The sequence below is a fragment of the Pseudophryne corroboree genome, chromosome 7 (assembly GCF_028390025.1).
Source record: "Pseudophryne corroboree isolate aPseCor3 chromosome 7, aPseCor3.hap2, whole genome shotgun sequence".
In the NCBI taxonomy this organism is placed as follows: domain Eukaryota; kingdom Metazoa; phylum Chordata; class Amphibia; order Anura; family Myobatrachidae; genus Pseudophryne; species Pseudophryne corroboree.
In genome coordinates this window covers 238,950,828-238,968,043 of record NC_086450.1, presented here as the reverse complement: position 1 = coordinate 238,968,043, position 17,216 = coordinate 238,950,828, and positions in this window count along the sequence as shown.

The window sequence follows — 17,216 nt, the reverse complement described above, 5'->3', positions numbered from 1 at the left end:
TAACTTATAGGCTTAAGTTACCCCTGTACCTGAAAGTCTTCCCAGCCTTTCATGTTTCTCTTTTGAATCCTTTAGTGTTAAACAAGTTTTGTAATATCCTTCCTCACTCTCCAAAGGTTGTCACGGATCATGGTATTGAATTCGAGATCAAGAAGATCCTTGACTCCCGAGTAATACATGGACGTCTACAATATCTTCTGGATTGGAAGGGCTACAGTCCTGAGGAGCGTTCCTGGGAGGATTCTTTGGATGTTCATGCTCCCGGTTTACTTCACAAGTTCCATGAAGAAAATCCCAGCAAACCTGGTGGCTGTCCAGTGGCCATCCCTAAAAGGGGGGGTAATGTCACGGTCCGGCGGATCGGGTTCCGGGACCAGCGGTACTTACCTGTCCGGATGCTCTGGTGCGGTCCCTCCAGTGGGGATGCGGGCTGCTGGCGAGGGGCACAACTTGCAGGCATGTCTGGGAGGAGAGGGCTCAGAGGCAGCAGCAAACATTTGTGCAGCTTCCAGCTGCAGAGGTCCGGGATGGGCGTCACCGCCTTGGAAGGGTCAGCTAATCTAAAACACTCAGTCACCTGCAAGGTTTGCAAAACCAATGGGAAACAGTCTGCAGGTATAAATCTAGGGATTTCTGGGTAAGCAAATTGCCAGTGCAACGTCTCTCACACAGCCTTGTGTGTGCTAGTTCCCTGTGCTCCACAGCATTGCTTCTAAAGCATCCTGTTCCCTGAGTTCTCACCTGGATTGCTGGATCTACACCCGTTATTTCTCCTCGTATGCTGACCTCTCCGAGTCACCATCCCTCTCAGCGAGTCTCAGTTACCCCAGTCTACAGTCTACCTATCCGGATTTCCGCCAGACGTTCGTCCACAGACGTACAGGTCCTGCCGACGCAACCGCTCTAACAAGTAAACAGCTAGGGCACCTGTGGAACCTCCTTTAAAGCTCTATGAAAAGACTTTCATTCAACCTGCTCGGCTAATCCTGCCTAAAGTCACTGATACCAAACCGCACGCCACAATTCCGGATTCACAAAACCCAGTCCCCGTGACACTTAGGTCTTCAGCTGGCCTCCCTCAAAGTTCAGATATCTACCTTGTCGGTGTGGTTTCAGAAGAAGATTGCCTTTATACTTAATGTACACACGTTCATTCAGGGTGTTCTACGTAATCTGCCTCCCTATGTCCCCCCTGTGGCTCCATGGGACCTGTCTCTTGTCTTGAAAGCCCTTCAAGAGTCTCTGTTTGAACCTCTTGAATCTGTGGACCTTAAATGGTCAAGGTCCTCTTCTTGCTGGCTATTGTATCTGCAAGACACGTTTCGGACTTAGGATCTTTGTCTTGTCATCCACTCTTTCTGATTTTCCACCGTGACAGGACAGTTCTCAGAACTCGACCCGGTTACTTACCTAAAGTTGTGTCATCGTTTTACGTTAACCAAGAGATTGTGGTTCCGGCTTTTATCTCTTCGGACTTGTCGGCTAAAGATCGTTCTTTAGATATGGTTAGGGCTCTCCTTCTCTATGTGGACAGGACTGCCTCTATTAGATGTTCTGATGCCCTCTTTGTCCGGTTTAGTTTCCACAAACATGGCTGGCCTGCAAATAAGCAAACTTTGGCCAGATGGATTAGAATGGTGATTGCACATGCTTACCAGCATGCTGGTCTTCAAGCTCCAGCTTTGATTAAGACCCATTCTACCTGGTCTGTTGGACCTTCTTGGGTGGCCCGCCGTAGCTCATCCACAGAACAATTGTGCAAGGTGGCTATGTGCTCCTCAGTGAACACGTTTCTTAGGTTCTATGCGTTTGATACCTTCGCCTCCCAGGATGCTTCCTTTGGACGCCAGATTCTCACATCCGCTAAGACGCGTCCCCTCCCTTGAGGAACTGCTTTAGGACATCCTCGATGTTTCCCTGTGGAAACCTGTGTACCGTGCTACAGAAAAGGAGTGTTATGGTAGACTTACCATTCTTAACACTCTTTCTACGTAGTACACATGGTTCCAGAGGGCACCCACCCTGACGCACCTAGCATCTTTGGGTTTGTATGGCATTAGACACTGGTACCTTCTCCTGTCATGTGTTCTTACATGACTAACATCTGCCTTCTCTCTTGCCTACTTCTTGCATTGGTCTGGTTAAAAAGACTGAGTCCACAGTGCCTGGAGGCAGGGTTATAGAGGAGGCCCCAATGCATCCTGGGACAGCTAAAGCTTTGCCTGTTGGTGCCTCTGGATCCAGAACCACTCTACACTCTGATGTTTCCCTGTGGATCCCTGTGTACTTTGCAGAAAGAGTGTTAATAATGGTAAGTCTACCCTAAGACTCATTTTCTGCTGAAATTACAGGTATTTCCACATAAGGTATAGTTTTGGAAATAATGGGAGTATGTGTACAAATCCAGCAGTCCATCATCCAGCTCTAGCTAGAGCATAGTGCATGTGGACAAATCTATTGTTCCAATAGTCTGTCAGGTGTTTATATCACTTTCTCTTTGTTCTGTTGTTTTTGGTATGGCTAGCAAATATGGGTCCTAATTCAGTAAGGATTGCAAATTCTGCTAATTAGCAAAATTTGCAATCCTACTGTGCGCATGCTGGGGGCCGACCATCGCAGGGCAAGGCCGCCCAGTATGCTGACTGTCGTCTCTCTCCCCCTTCAACAAGCAGAAATTTCGATGGGATCGCAATTTCTGCTTGTTATCAGAAATTAAGGATACCTCCTGCTGGCACAACATAGCTGCAACCACAGGAGACCCACTTCCATGGTTCTGATTGTGGCGGCTGTGTATGATGTCACACAGCCGCCATGATCATGCCTCCGCTACACCCCTGTTAGCACACTGCCCCCCGTTTGCCAGCCCCCGCCCCCGCAGCGCTGCGTCTCCACCCTGGAAATGAAGTGTTGCTGCCCCTTGCCCCGCGACTGCCTCTGCCTGACTGACAGACAGTGGCGATTGAATTTTCTGCCCCCCCCACAATGCTGCGCATGCACCTGTATCCTTTTCTCATTTTATGTGGTTGGATCACACACTGCGATAAAACCTGAATAAGCCCCGCAGTATTGTCACCTGCCCTCTCTTGTATGATGGAGTCTATGATTAGTGACCACATAAGAAAAGCTAAACCAACAACAAAGAATGAATAACACAGATTACTTCCCCACAGAAATCCCCAAGTGGCTGTTGTCAACAGGACTTGAAATGGACCTGGCTTTAGTTTCTGTGAGTCTTGGGAACTGGTGGTGCAAGTTGGTTAGTTGCTGTTGTATCTGCATTACATACTGAGCATGCTCATGCTGAAGTTGCTGGGGAAAATAACATCCTGTCCTAGCAGCAGTACAAAATAACATTTCTTATGGTGTCAACCCATGTTTTCCACTGCTTTCTGACTGAGACCAGTGCTGCGGGTAAACATTTCAGCCATGTTTTGCAGGTTTCTGCCACTAATTTCTGTAGCTAGAGTTTTAGGGTGTTGTTCAGTCTTTTGACCCACCCACTACTTTGGGGGTGATAAGGGGTGTGGAAGGCCTGAGTAATTTCCAGATCTGAAAGAATTTTGCCTAATCCTTCCCCTGTGAAATGGGTACCCCTGTTACTTTCAATCACTTCTGGTACTCCAAATTTTCATGCAACTTCCTGCATCACTTTATTTTCAACTGTCTTGGCAGCTGCTGCTCTGCAAGGCCAAGCTTCTGCCCAATTAGTGAATAGGTCATTGCACATGAGGACATATTCATATCCTGAACATTTGGGTGACTAAATAAAATCTGTTTGTAACCTCTGAAATGGTTAGCAAGTCTCCAGGGTACTCTTTGCTGGGACTTTTATTAATTTTCCTGTGTTATGCAGAGCACAAGTTACACACCGTGCAACATAGGCCTGTGTCGCCTGTGTAAAGCCTTGTGCTACCCAGTGATGTTTTAGTATCCTCACCATTGCAGCTCGTAATTATGGAGTGTTTCCAAAAAGTATCTAGGCTAAGACTGGGTAAAGGGCACATGGAAGACAGAGATGGTTATCCACCATCCGTCACCTTGCAATAGCACACCTAACATTCCCCACTTTCTTTTCTCTTTTACTGGGGCTTGTGCCTGCAGTTTGCACAGTAACTGTAAGTCTAATGAATCTGTGGCGACAACTATCATCACCTGAGTATCCAACAGAGGCTTGACCACTGCAGCCTTGGCCACCTAGTCTGAGAGTGCACTACCTCTGGCTTCTGCAGTTTCTCTCAGGTGTCTGCTTTGACCTTTATGACTAATCCAAATAAAACCATAATCATGAGCAATTCTGAAACAGTCTGGAGTCTGTGTAAGTGTTAACTGTTTGTCCCTCAGCGTATATATGAAAGCTGCAGTTAGTGCCCCAAGTTCTTCTTCCTGAGCTGAACTAGCTGGTGGTTCCTGAATTAAAATGTCTGTTTCTGTGGTTACAACAAACTCTGTATGTGACTCCCCATACACAAAGTATCTGGAGCCATCCACAAATAAATGTAAGTCTGCATTCAGGAGAGGAGGCTCCTGTATGTCTGCTGTATTTGCAGTCTCAAGTTTCATTCTCTTTTGATTGTGACATTGGAGGGTGGGAGTAATGCTACTTCATATTTGGTAAGTCTAGCTGCTGATAGGTGTTTATTCTGTGCTTGGCTGAGGATTTCAGTGACTGAGTGTGGTACATGTACAGTTAAGTGGTGACCCAGAACTATGTCAGTGGCTTTTCTAGTAGCAAGGCTGCCGCTGCTACTGATTTGACACAAGTGGGCATTGCCCATATTACTGGGTGTAACTGTAATGAGTAATACCCTAGGGAGCGTTGCTTGTCTCCATATTTTGAGGCAATACACCCTGGGCATGTGCTGAAATTTCATAACAGAACAAATGAAAGTCCTAGTGCTGGGTTTGACAATATGTCTTATTTTAACTGACAGAAAGCATCTAGCTGCTCTTGGGCCATTTGCAATGTGCCTTGTGCATTTTGTTCTTTAGACCATCATATTAAACTTGTAACAGTAAGGTGGGATAAAGTGTAGCTCAGAGGGAAAGAGAAAAGGAGAAAGTGCATATGATGGGGATGGGCAGATGAAGAAAAAGGGGAAGGATCAAAGAATAAAACTGAAACTAAAAAAAGGTAACAAGAGATAAATGAAAGAGAAAGTCACAAATGTATTATGTTGTGTTAAATAAGTAGTCAGTAGTGTCCAAGTTTAAAATTATTTATTGTAAATATTCTATTGGAGTCACAGTGCTCCCTATGAGGTTAGTCTCAATGAGACTACTCTTTTGTTTACCCTCCTAGATGGTATACCCCCACTTGTTTCTAGGATTGGCTCTCGAACCGGCGGCTGGTTTCAAGTCCTACACGTCGCCGCCCAACATAGCCGCGCTCTCCTCCGTGTCCCGCCGAAAGAAGCAGCGGTAAGCAGCACGGGGGGGGGGGGGGGGGGCATCTGTATACCTGGCACTGTGAGGGGCAATTGTATACCTGGCACTGTGGGGGGCTTGTGTATACCTGGCACTGTGGGGGGCATCTGTATACCTGGCACTGTAGGGGGCATCTGTATACCTGGCACTGTGGGGGCATCTGTATACCTGGCACTGTGAGGGGCATTTGTATACCTGGCACTGTGGGGGCATCTGTATACCTGGCACTGTGGGGGCATCTGTATACCTGGCACTGTGAGGGGAATTTGTATACCTGGCACTGTGAGGGGCATTTGTATACCTGGCACTGTGGGGGCAGCTGTATACCTGGCACTGTGGGGGGGGGATCTGTATACCTGGCACTGTGGGGGCATCTGTATACCTGGCACTGTGAGGGGCATTTGTATACCTGGCACTGTGGGGGGCATCTGTATACCTGGCACTGTGGGGGCATCTATATACCTGGCACTGTGAGGGGCATTTGTATACCTGGCACTGTGGGGGCATCTGTATACCTGGCACTGTGGGGGAGCATCTGTATACCTGGCACTGTGGGGGCATATGTATACCTGGCACTGTGAGGGGCATTTGTATACCTGGCACTGTGGGGGCAGCTGTATACCTGGCACTGTGGGGGCATCTGTATACCTGGCACTGTGAGAGGCATTTGTATACCTGGCACTGTGGGGGCATCTGTATACCTGGCACTGTGGGGGGCATCTGTATACCTGGCACTGTGGGGGGCATCTGTATACCTGGCACTGTGGGGGCATCTGTATACCTGGCACTGTGAGGGGCATTTGTATACCTGGCACTGTGAGGGGCATTTGTATACCTGGCACTGTGGGGGAGCATCTGTATACCTGGCACTGTGGGGGCATCTGTATACCTGGCACTGTGAGGGGAATTTGTATACCTGGCACTGTGAGGGGCATTTGTATACTTGGCACTGTGGGGGCATCTGTATACCTGGCACTGTGGGGGGGGGATCTGTATACCTGGCACTGTGGGGGCATCTGTATACCTGGCACTGTGAGGGGCATTTGTATACCTGGCACTGTGGGGGGCATCTGTATACCCGGCACTGTGGGGGCAATTGTGGATCTGGCACTGCACTATTGGAGGCATATGTGAATCACGTCCCATTTTAATTGGCCACACCCATTTTTGGGGGGCGCGCCTCCGGCGTGCACACACAGTGCCTCTAAGGGGCAGACCTACTACCAAACACTCCCCAAACAGCACATGACGCAAAGAAAAAAAGAGGCGCAATGAGGTAGCTGTGTGAGTAAGATAAGCGACCCTAGTGGCCGACACAAACACCTGGCCCATCTAGGAGTGGCACTGCAGTGTCACGCAGGATGGCCCTTCCAAAAAACACTCCCCAAACAGCACATGACGCAAAGAAAAAAAGAGGCGCAATGAGGTAGCTGTGTGAGTAAAATAAGCGACCCTAGTGGCCGACACAAACACCTGGCCCATCTAGGAGTGGCACTGCAGTGTCACGCAGGATGGCCCTTCCAAAAAACACTCCCCAAACAGCACATAACGCAAAGAAAAAAAGAGGCGCAATGAGGTAGCTGTGTGAGTAAGATAAGCGACCCTAGTGGCCGACACAAACACCTGGCCCATCTAGGAGTGGCACTGCAGTGTCACGCAGGATGGCCCTTCCAAAAAACACTCCCCAAACAGCACATAACGCAAAGAAAAAAAGAGGCGCAATGAGGTAGCTGTGTGAGTAAGATAAGCGACCCTAGTGGCCGACACAAACACCTGGCCCATCTAGGAGTGGCACTGCAGTGTCACGCAGGATGGCCCTTCCAAAAAACACTCCCCAAACAGCACATGACGCAAAGAAAAAAAGAGGCGCAATGAGGTAGCCGTGTGAGTAAGATAAGCGACCCTAGTGGCCGACACAAACACCGGGCCCATCTAGGAGTGGCACTGCAGTGTCACGCAGGATGGCCCTTCCAAAAAACACTCCCCAAACAGCACATGACGCAAAGAAAAAAAGAGGCGCAATGAGGTAGCTGTGTGAGTAAGATAAGCGACCCTAGTGGCCGACACAAACACCTGGCCCATCTAGGAGTGGCACTGCAGTGTCACGCAGGATGGCCCTTCCAAAAAACACTCCCCAAACAGCACATGACGCAAAGAAAAAAAGAGGCGCAATGAGGTAGCTGTGTGAGTAAGATAAGCGACCCTAGTGGCCGACACAAACACCTGGCCCATCTAGGAGTGGCACTGCAGTGTCACGCAGGATGGCCCTTCCAAAAAACACTCCCCAAACAGCACATGACGCAAAGAAAAAAAGAGGCGCAATGAGGTAGCTGTGTGAGTAAGATAAGCGACCCTAGTGGCCGACACAAACACCGGGCCCATCTAGGAGTGGCACTGCAGTGTCACGCAGGATGGCCCTTCCAAAAAATACTCCCCAAACAGCACATGACGCAAAGAAAAATTAAAGAAAAAAGAGGTGCAAGATGGAATTGTCCTTGGGCCCTCCCACCCACCCTTATGTTGTATAAACAGGACATGCACACTTTAACCAACCCATCATTTCAGTGACAGGGTCTGCCACACGACTGTGACTGAAATGACGGGTTGGTTTGGACCCCCACCAAAAAAGAAGCAATTAATCTCTCCTTGCACAAACTGGCTCTACAGAGGCAAGATGTCCACCTCATCATCATCCTCCGATATATCACCGTGTACATCCCCCTCCTCACAGATTATCAATTCGTCCCCACTGGAATCCACCATCTCAGCTCCCTGTGTACTTTGTGGAGGCAATTGCTGCTGGTCAATGTCTCCACGGAGGAATTGATTATAATTCATTTTAATGAACATCATCTTCTCCACATTTTCTGGAAGTAACCTCGTACGCCGATTGCTGACAAGGTGAGCGGCGGCACTAAACACTCTTTCGGAGTACACACTTGTGGGAGGGCAACTTAGGTAGAATAAAGCCAGTTTGTGCAAGGGCCTCCAAATTGCCTCTTTTTCCTGCCAGTATAAGTACGTACTGTGTGACGTGCCTACTTGGATGCGGTCACTCATATAATCCTCCACCATTCTTTCAATGGGGAGAGAATCATATGCAGTGACAGTAGACGACATGTCCGTAATCGTTGTCAGGTCCTTCAGTCCGGACCAGATGTCAGCATCAGCAGTCGCTCCAGACTGCCCTGCATCACCGCCAGCGGATGGGCTCGGAATTCTGAGCCTTTTCCTCGCACCCCCAGTTGCGGGAGAATGTGAAGGAGGAGATGTTGACAGGTCGCGTTCCGCTTGACTTGACAATTTTCTCACCAGCAGGTCTTTGAACCCCAGCAGACTTGTGTCTGCCGGAAAGAGAGATCCAAGGTAGGTTTTAAATCTAGGATCGAGCACGGTGGCCAAAATGTAGTGCTCTGATTTCAACAGATTGACCACCCGTGAATCCTTGTTAAGCGAATTTAGGGCTCCATCCACAAGTCCCACATGCCTAGCGGAATCACTCCGTGTTAGCTCCTCCTTCAATGTCTCCAGCTTCTTCTGCAAAAGCCTGATGAGGGGAATGACCTGACTCAGGCTGGCAGTGTCTGAACTGACTTCACGTGTGGCAAATTCAAAGGGCATCAGAACCTTGCACAACGTTGAAATCATTCTCCACTGCGCTTGAGACAGGTGCATTCCACCTCCTATATCGTGCTGAATTGTATAGGCTTGAATGGCCTTTTGCTGCTCCTCCAACCTCTGAAGCATATATAGGGTTGAATTCCACCTCGTTACCACTTCTTGCTTCAGATGATGGCAGGGCAGGTTCAGGCGTTTTTGGTGTTGCTCCAGTCTTCTGTACGTGGTGCCTGTACGCCGAAAGTGTCCCGCAATTCTTCTGGCCACCGACAGCATCTCTTGCAGGCCCCTGTCGTTTTTTAAAAAATTCTGCACCACCAAATTCAAGGTATGTGCAAAACATGGGACGTGCTGGAATTTGCCCATATTTAATGCACACACAATATTGCTGGCGTTGTCCGATGCCACAAATCCACAGGAGAGTCCAATTGGGGTAAGCCATTCCGCGATGATCTTCCTCAGTTGCCGTAAGAGGTTTTCAGCTGTGTGCGTATTCTGGAAACCGGTGATACAAAGCGTAGCCTGCCTAGGAAAGAGTTGGCGTTTGCGAGATGCTGCTACTGGTGCCGCCGCTGCTGTTCTTGCGGCGGGAGTCCATACATCTACCCAGTGGGCTGTCACAGTCATATAGTCCTGACCCTGCCCTGCTCCACTTGTCCACATGTCCGTGGTTAAGTGGACATTGGGTACAACTGCATTTTTTAGGACACTGGTGAATCTTTTTCTGACGTCCGTGTACATTCTCGGTATCGCCTGCCTAGAGAAGTGGAACCTAGATGGTATTTGGTAACGGGGGCACACTACCTCAAGAAATTGTCTAGTTCCCTGTGAACTAACGGCGGATACCGGACGCACGTCTAACACCAACATAGTTGTCAAGGCCTCAGTTATCCGCTTTGCAACAGGATGACTGCTGTGATATTTCATCTTCCTCGCAAAGGACTGTTGGACAGTCAATTGCTTACTGGAAGTAGTACAAGTGGGCTTACGACTTCCCCTCTGGGATGACCATCGACTCCCAGCAGCAACAACAGCAGCGCCAGCAGCAGTAGGCGTTACACGCAAGGATGCATCGGAGGAATCCCAGGCAGGAGAGGAATCGTCAGAATTGCCAGTGACATGGCCTGCAGGACTATTGGCATTCCTGGGGAAGGAGGAAATTGACACTGAGGGAGTTGGTGGGGTGGTTTGCGTGAGCTTGGTTACAAGAGGAAGGGATTTACTGGTCAGTGGACTGCTTCCGCTGTCACCAAAAGTTTTTGAACTTGTCACTGACTTATTATGAATGCGCTGCAGGTGACGTATAAGGGAGGATGTTCCGAGGTGGTTAACGTCCTTACCCCTACTTATTACAGCTTGACAAAGGCAACACACGGCTTGACACCTGTTGTCCGCTTTTCTGTTGAAATACTTCCACACCGAAGAGCTGATTTTTTTGGTATTTTCACCAGGCATGTCAATGGCCATATTCCTCCCATGGACAACAGGTGTCTCCCCGGGTGCCTGACTTAAACAAACCACCTCACCATCAGAATCCTCCAGGTCAATTTCCTCCCCAGCGCCAGCAACACCCATATCCTCCTCATCCTGGTGTACTTCAACACTGACATCTTCAATCTGACTATCAGGAACTGGACTGTGGGTGCTCCTTCCAGCACTTGCAGGGGGCGTGCAAATGGTGGAAGGCGCATGCTCTTCACGTCCAGTGTTGGGAAGGTCAGGCATCGCAACCGACACAATTGGACTCTCCTTGTGGATTTGGGATTTCGAAGAACGCACAGTTCTTTGCGGTGCTACTGCTTTTGCCAGCTTGAGTCTTTTCATTTTTCTAGCGAGAGGCTGAGTGCTTCCATCCTCATGTGAAGCTGAACCACTAGCCATGAACATAGGCCAGGGCCTCAGCCGTTCCTTGCCACTCCGTGTGGTAAATGGCATATTGGCAAGTTTACGCTTCTCCTCTGACAATTTTATTTTAGATTTTTGAGTCCTTTTTTTACTGATATTTGGTGTTTTGGATTTTACATGCTCTGTACTATGACATTGGGCATCGGCCTTGGCAGACGACGTTGCTGGCATTTCATCGTCTCGGCCATGACTAGTGGCAGAAGCTTCAGCACGAGGTGGAAGTGGATCTTGATCTTTCCCTAATTTTGGAACCTCAACATTTTTGTTCTCCATATTTTAATAGGCACAACTAAAAGGCACCTCAGGTAAACAATGGAGATGGATGGATACTAGTATACTTATGGATGGACGAGCGACTGCCGACACAGAGGTAGCTACAGCCGTGGACTACCGTACTGTGTCTGCTGCTAATATAGACTGGATGATAATGAGATGAAATGAATATATATATATATATATATATATATATATATATATAATATCACTAGTACTGCAGCCGGACAGGTATATATATTTATTATGTAATGACTGATGACGGACCTGCTGGACACTGTCAGCTCAGCAGCACCGCAGACTGCTACAGTAAGCTACTATAGTAGTATGTATAAAGAAGAAAGAAAAAAAAAAAACCACGGGTAGGTGGTATACAATTATGGATGGACGAGCGACTGCCGACACAGAGGTAGCTACAGCCGTGGACTACCGTACTGTGTCTGCTGCTAATATAGACTGGATGATAATGAGATGAAATCAATATATATATATATAATATCACTAGTACTGCAGCCGGACAGGTATATATATTTATTATGTAATGACTGATGACGGACCTGCTGGACACTGTCAGCTCAGCAGCACCGCAGACTGCTACAGTAAGCTACTATAGTAGTATGTATAAAGAAGAAAGAAAAAAAAAAACCACGGGTAGGTGGTATACAATTATGGATGGACGAGCGACTGCCGACACAGAGGTAGCTACAGCCGTGGACTACCGTACTGTGTCTGCTGCTAATATAGACTGGATGATAATGAGATGAAATCAATATATATATATATAATATCACTAGTACTGCAGCCGGACAGGTATATATATTTATTATGTAATGACTGATGACGGACCTGCTGGACACTGTCAGCTCAGCAGCACCGCAGACTGCTACAGTAAGCTACTATAGTAGTATGTATAAAGAAGAAAGAAAAAAAAAAACCACGGGTAGGTGGTATACAATTATGGATGGACGAGCGACTGCCGACACAGAGGTAGCTACAGCCGTGGACTACCGTACTGTGTCTGCTGCTAATATAGACTGGATGATAATGAGATGAAATCAATATATATATATATAATATCACTAGTACTGCAGCCGGACAGGTATATATATTTATTATGTAATGACTGATGACGGCCTGCTGGACACTGTCAGCTCAGCAGCACCGCAGACTGCTACAGTAAGCTACTATAGTAGTATGTATAAAGAAGAAAGAAAAAAAAAAACACGGGTAGGTGGTATACAATTATGGATGGACGAGCGACTGCCGACACAGAGGTAGCTACAGCCGTGGACTACCGTACTGTGTCTGCTGCTAATATAGACTGGATGATAATGAGATGAAATCAATATATATATATATATATATAATATCACTAGTACTGCAGCCGGACAGGTATATATATTTATTATGTAATGACTGATGACGGACCTGCTGGACACTGTCAGCTCAGCAGCACCGCAGACTGCTACAGTAAGCTACTATAGTAGTATGTATAAAGAAGAAAGAAAAAAAAAACCACGGGTAGGTGGTATACAATTATGGATGGACGAGCGACTGCCAACACAGAGGTAGCTACAGCCGTGGACTACCGTACTGTGTCTGCTGCTAATATAGACTGGATGATAATGAGATGAAATCAATATATATATATATATATATATAATATCACTAGTACTGCAGCCAGACAGGTATATATATTTATTATGTAATAACTGATGACGGACCTGCTGGACACTGTCAGCTCAGCAGCACCGCAGACTGCTACAGTAAGCTACTATAGTAGTATGTATAAAGAAGAAAGAAAAAAAAAACCACGGGTAGGTGGTATACAATTATGGATGGACGAGCGACTGCCGACACAGAGGTAGCTACAGCCGTGGACTACCGTACTGTGTCTGCTGCTAATATAGACTGGATGATAATGAGATGAAATTAATATATATATATATAATATCACTAGTACTGCAGCCGGACAGGTATATATATTTATTATGTAATGACTGATGACGGACCTGCTGGACACTGTCAGCTCAGCAGCACCGCAGACTGCTACAGTAAGCTACTATAGTAGTATGTATAAAGAAGAAAGAAAAAAAAAAAACCACGGGTAGGTGGTATACAATTATGGATGGACGAGCGACTGCCGACACAGAGGTAGCTACAGCCGTGGACTACCGTACTGTGTCTGCTGCTAATATAGACTGGATGATAATGAGATGAAATCAATATATATATATATATATAATATCACTAGTACTGCAGTCGGACAGGTATATATATTTATTATGTAATGACTGATGACGGACCTGCTGGACACTGTCAGCTCAGCAGCACCGCAGACTGCTACAGTAAGCTACTATAGTAGTATGTATAAAGAAGAAAGAAAAAAAAAACCACGGGTAGGTGGTATAGAATATTATATATATATTATATACAATTATATATATATATATATATTAAACTGGTGGTGATTAAATAAACTGGTGGTCAGGTCACTGGTCACACTATCAGCAACTTGCAAGTAGTACTCCTAAGCAGACAATCACAATATATACTGGTGGTCAGTGTGGTCACAATGGCAGTGTGGCACTCTGGCAGCAAAAGTGTGCACTGTACGTTAAAATATGTACTCCTGCTCTCAGACTCTAACTGCTCCCCACTGTCAGTGTCTCCCCCACAAGTCAGATATACAGTCACACTATCTATCAATTCAGCAAGTAGTAGTACTCCTCCTAATGCTCCCCAAAATTACTACTGTGTCTCTCTCTACTCTAGTCTCACTCTCTTCTCTATAAACGGAGAGGACGCCAGCCACGTCCTCTCCCTATGAATCTCAATGCACGTGTGAAAATGGCGGCGACGCGCGGCTCCTTATATAGAATCCGAGTCTCGCGATAGAATCCGAGCCTCGCGAGAATCCGACAGCGGGATGATGACGTTCGGGCGCGCTCGGGTTAACCGAGCAAGGCGGGAAGATCCGAGTCGCTCGGCCCCGTGTAAAAAAAAAATGAAGTTCGGGCGGGTTCGGATTCCGAGGAACCGAACCCGCTCATCTCTACTTGAAACCTGGGCATCTAAATGGGGAATGAGGTTTAATATTGAAAAACGCAAAGTTATGCACTTTGGGATTAAAAACAAACTTGCATCCTACACACTTAATGGGGAAAATATATGGGTAGCAGTAGTGGAAAAAGATTTTGGGGTGCTCATAGATAATAGGCTTAATAACAGTCAACAATGTGAAAATGCTGCAAAGAAGGCAAGTAAAGTGCTCGCATGCATAAAACGGGGTATTGAGACAAGGGACAAGGATGTAATCCTGCCGCTGTACAAATCATTGGTACCTGGAATATTGTGTTCAATTTTGGGCACCATATTATAAAAAAGATATCGGGGAACACGAAAGAGTGCAAAGGCGAGCTACTGAGCTGATAAAAGGTTTAGAGACATTGGAGTATGAGGAAAGGCTTACTAAGTTAAATATGTATTCCCTTGAAAAGAGGAGACTAAGAGGAGACATTATTAATATCTTCAAATATGTAAAGGGTCAATACAAAGAGTTAGCAGTGGATTTGTTTATTACTAGAAGTCTGTATAGGACACGTGGGCACTCGCTGAGGCTGGAGGAGAGAAAATTCCGTACAAATCGTAGGAAAGGGTTCTTCACTGTAAGGGCAATAAGGATTTGGAACTCCCTGCTGGAGAAGGTAATAATGGCGGATTCTGTAAATGCATTTAAAAACAGTATTCTAGCTGAAAAAAGTATCCAAGGCTATAGCATTTACTATATTGACATTAAGTATATGGGTGTGATCCGACATATAGTTGTCAATAGGTACGAAACCATTATTTTGGCTGGTGCATTATAATGTGCACTGCTTAATACAGAATACAGGTTGAACTCGATGGGCTTTTTGCCTCTTTTCAACCTCATTAACTATGTTACTATGTTACTATGTTACATTGTATGTCCAGTGGAGGCAAGTCCTTTAAAAGTCTAATTCTAAAAAAAGGTCACTCACAGAGTGTGTGTGCAGTCCAGTGTTCAGATTGAAATGGTTAATACAAGCACGGTTACTGATACATTAGGGTGGCGTCCCACCTGCTGCATACACTTATCAATAACCTGGTGTGCACGTGGCGCCTTCCTCTACCTGAGGTCCTCTCATTGTGAGCCTAAGCCATGGTGTGGACCCGGGTGCTGCGGACCCTTGCCATGATTGCGGGTGGATTGACGGTACTGTCCACTGTCGGGACTTCCTTGTTCCCAGTCACATACTCAGCTGTGGTCTTGCGATGTGTGTGATCTCGCTTCTCTCCAGCTGGAGAGGTTTGGAACTAGATGCTGTCGGGTGGGAGTGCAGTGTGCTGGCAGGGTGCTTGTTCTTAGTTGTAGTGAAAGTACATGTAATTTTTGTGATGCCCATGCAATCCATTCCCTGCAGTATGTGATTAATCCAAGAAAGAATTTGATTTAAGTGTTTGAGGAGTTTTATTTCTGAAATTACCTTTTTTCTGTCTGTGGTGATATGTTTGGCATTAGCAGAGATGCAGTGACCTAGATATTGTCTTTGTCTTGTGCATATTGTAACTTATTCTTAAATACCTTACATTTCTTTTCATACAAGAATAGCAGTAAAGACTGTGAGTCCTGCTCCTGTTCGCCACTATCCTGTCCTGTTCACCACTATCTCCATTTGCCCCTTTTCCTCCCCCTCCAAGTATGCCTCTGCCCTTTTACTATCTGTACCTCTGGTATTATGCCACCCCCAACCCCCTGTGGCTGGTGGCTTCCATCTGTAGTGAAGACCATGTCCAGGGCCACATAATTCATCTGATGGCAGGTAAGCACAATTTTCCATCCTTCCCCCCACTTTGGGAAAAATCGTGAGTCTCCCACAACTTCTGGGAGAGTAGATAAGTGTAGTATCCCGGAAATTGTGGAACTACAAGTCACAGCATGTCTGCTTGAGAATTGCTGGGGCAGGCTGTACATAACCCAGCACAGCCTTTTCCCTAGGAGAAGCTACAGGGACAGCATGGTATAATGGAGCTGAGAGTGTTATACTGCTGAGCATGCATAGGTCTCCTTGCTTGTCCCTGATTGGCTCTTCCAGGAGCGGGAACCTTGGATGTGGAATGTTGGCATGGCCCTGGACAGAGGGAGGTGATATATGCTCCTGCTCATGATTGCACACAGAGAGAGAGGACCCATGCGGAATGCTGACAGGATCACAGAAGCCAGTACTGGTGATGCATGTGGAGTCAGAATGGAGAGTGAGCCTCAGACATAGGTTGATTACAGAGCCTCAGACAGAGTGTGATTCCAGAGCCTCAGACAATGTAGTTACAGAGCTTCAGACAGAGTGTGACCACAGTGCAAAGTCCCGTGTTCTACGTGCGCAACAGCGTGACCCAGGAAGAGCAGCCCCATAGGTACGGAGCAAGAACAGGGGAAACCCCTATATCAGCGTGCAGCTGGTGCAGAGTGGGAGGCCCTGTACATAGAGAGAGATTCCACAGCTAGATGCAGCAGTGTGTGGGAGACTTATGCAACCAGTACATACGCTGAGACTGAGTGAGTACCTGCCTACACCATATAGTATAAGCCTGGGGCCCTGCTCAAACCATTCACATGGAATGTTTGTGACAGTTATGGGATAATCAGTCTGTTTCGAAATTAAAGAACACTTACACTAATTTATGGAGAAGCACTTACCGGTTTGGGAAGAAAAGTGTATTATTACAGCCTGGGACCACGCCTGTCACTGTGTTCCTTTTTTAATTAACTTTATACCTTGGGGATTTATATATATATATATATATATATATTAGAGATGAGCGGGTTCGGTTCCTCGGAATCGGAACCCCCCCGAACTTCAGCCTTTTTACACGGGTCCGAGGCAGACTCGGATCTTCCCGCCTTGCTCGGCTAACCCGAGCGCGCCCGAACGTCATCATCCCGCTGTCGGATTCTCGCGAGGCTCGTATTCTAT